The sequence below is a fragment of the Chenopodium album genome, chromosome 8 (assembly GCF_948465745.1).
Source record: "Chenopodium album chromosome 8, dcCheAlbu1.1, whole genome shotgun sequence".
In the NCBI taxonomy this organism is placed as follows: domain Eukaryota; kingdom Viridiplantae; phylum Streptophyta; class Magnoliopsida; order Caryophyllales; family Amaranthaceae; genus Chenopodium; species Chenopodium album.
The window spans coordinates 43118949-43121886 of NC_137841.1; positions in this window are offsets into that span (position 1 = coordinate 43118949).

A 2938-nucleotide genomic window follows, 5' to 3' on the forward strand; every position below is an offset into this window, starting at 1 on the left:
CACCGGGTTTGGTTTTTGGGGAGACACAAATGGGTGTCTACAGAAGCCCCCACTTTGACTGAGTTTGGAAAAACGCAAGTTTCGAAAACAAAAGTCAAAGTATCGATAGGGACGGAGAATGATTTAGAACGTTCTGCGATCCTAAACCACTCTTGTAACGCCGATACCTGCAAACTAGCGTTAGTTAAACAGATAAAAGAGTTAAGAAATGCGTATCTTGCACTGTCGAGCATACGTCTCTGTAGTAACCGATTTGCTACCGCATTGCTGTATTTCTGTATTTTTTACGACCTCCTACAAGCTAGAGAATGCCGCCCTGAAGACTGCTACGCTTGTAATTGCCTCCAAATCCGCTATGATAGACTTCTGCAAGCTAGAGAACCCCATCGAAGATTGCTTCGCTTGAAACCAACTTCTAGCATTTTGTGACCATTGTAGGGAATAATTCAAGCCTTTAAAATCCCACTAGCTTGAACCCCACTGTGATCATACACTAAAGTACGGTGGCGTCCAAAAGGGAAGAAGATAGAGAAAAAGAGTCGTCAACAAGTTTTTAAGGAACTTGTAAACCGTTCACGAGGTGAAGGTTACACCCCTTAACGATCCAAGAGATCGTCAACTCCATAAGGTCATGAACCAAATAAGGGTTCGGGGATGATGGTACAAATCCAACCTAAAAGAGATTGAACCTGCCCTAATAATAGGCCTCTACTTTATTCTGCTCGTATTCATGTGCGCTTTCTGATTAACATACAATCAATAGGATTAACCCTAAACCTGTTTAATCTATGTTGGCTGAACATTAATGCACAAATAAATCTATTATTGGCGATCACTTGAAATTATAATCACAATAAACCCTAAACAAGATTATTAATTATCTTATTAAGCGTGATTGCAAATACCAATTCCCTTTAAACATGCATAAAAGGTGATCAAGCAATAACAATATAAAATAATATGTATCAAGCAACATAATAAATAATCAACATCATTAATAATAATCATCATCAATCATAATCACAATCATATTAAAGCATAGCAAGATCCTAGGCATGATATTAACAAGATTAATAACAAACCCTAGCATGTCACTAAGCAATAAAAATCAAATCTTTAACCCTAACATGATACTAACAATCATAAATATTAGGAAGAGAATAAAAGGCATCATACTTTTAATCATACTTAATATTAAAGTTACCCTAGACATGATACTAGGAATCAAAATAACAATCTAAGCATGATTTCTATATCATAATATCAATTAAACCATCAAAGTACTTACTTGGATGCCTCGTACGTCTTTCTAATTAAAAAATACACACGTTAGTAACTTCAAGGAAAATAATAATCAAACAATTAAATTAAATAATTTAAATAGAGATTTGGGACCAAACCCTCAGAAATTAAAACCTTTCACGTCTAGGGCGAAGGCAACTTCGAATATGGCTAGGTGTATCTAGATCTAATGAATGCGGAATTTTGTATTAAAAAGCAAGAAAGAAAGAATGCTAAAAGATCAATAATACATAAAGTAATTGTTGACGATTGATGATTGTAGATGATGATTGAAAACGGAATTTATTAAAACTTCAGAATAAAAGAAATTGGTGAATGAATAGATGTAGATGAATGAATGGTGAATGAATATTGATAATCCGTCCCTCAAAACGGAGTTTTTGATACGATATTTATAGAGAAAAACATCCAAAAAAGATAATTTATCAAAACAGAGTCTGAAGACCACAAATCCACCTTGGCGCCAGACCTGGCTCATTAGCGCCAGGAACTGTGGCTAGCGCCAGGCGCCAATTCTGGCGTCTGGCGCTAATCTTGATTCCAGGCGCCAAGGCCTGGGGTTGGACGCCAAACCGGATTTTAACGCGTTTTCGAAAATCTGATAATTTTACCGTACCGGAAGATAAAATAATATAATTTCGGTCGAAAATGCTATTTGATCTAATTAAAACTCTGAAGAGTCCTAACTGAATTAAGAATGATAAAACCTTCTAGAATGTTCTAGAAGACCAAAACCATTCCTAATTACATTAGGAATGATAAATCATATTAGGCCCTCCCCTAGATCATTGGGTCGTACTTAAAACTCAAACCGGGCCCAGTTTAGTAAATTGGCCATAAATTCCTCAATATTCATCGGAATTGGGCTTATAATATATCGTTGGAAAGGTCTTTGCAAGCCCCATCCAACTACACCACTATTGGACCCATATTATGGACCAACCAAACTGTATTGGCTGTTTTCTTAAAAATAAAGTTTTCAAAAACAAGGAGAAGAGAAAAGAAAAGAAATAAAACTTTCCGCAACACTAGACCTTTCCATACTTTCGTTTCATTCGATTATGATTCGACGTGAAAGGTACTCATCACCGGGTTTGGTTTTGGGGAGACACAAATGGGTGTCTACAACCATCTTCCGCAGCCAGGGAACACGATCGAAGACAACTTCGCTTGAAATCACCTCCTGTTGTTTGTGACAACTCTCCGCAAGCTAGGGAACGTTGCTGAAGATATCATTGCTTAAAGCTATCCTCATTTGTTGCGATTATATTCCAAGGAAAATTACCGAAGAACCACATTTGTCGATCTTTAAAAGCTCGCTTGAACTTTGCTTTCGTTATGCCAGTACGTCAGCGCTTCTGCTGCTTTTGAACCAGTATGTCGGTGCCTTTCGCTAAATGAAACTGTATGTTAGTGCCTTTCGCTGAATGAACCAGTATGTCGGTGCCTTGATACATGAACCATTATGTTGGTGCTTTGCAATGAGCCAATGCTTAGGCGCTTTAAGCTAAGTGAGACGATCATTCATCAGGTCGATCACTTTATGTAATTGTAATCAAGCCGATTACTAAAATCATGTCAAATTGCTTAGAGGGGCTAACTGGCGTACCAAGGAACCCAAAATATATTTCAAGAG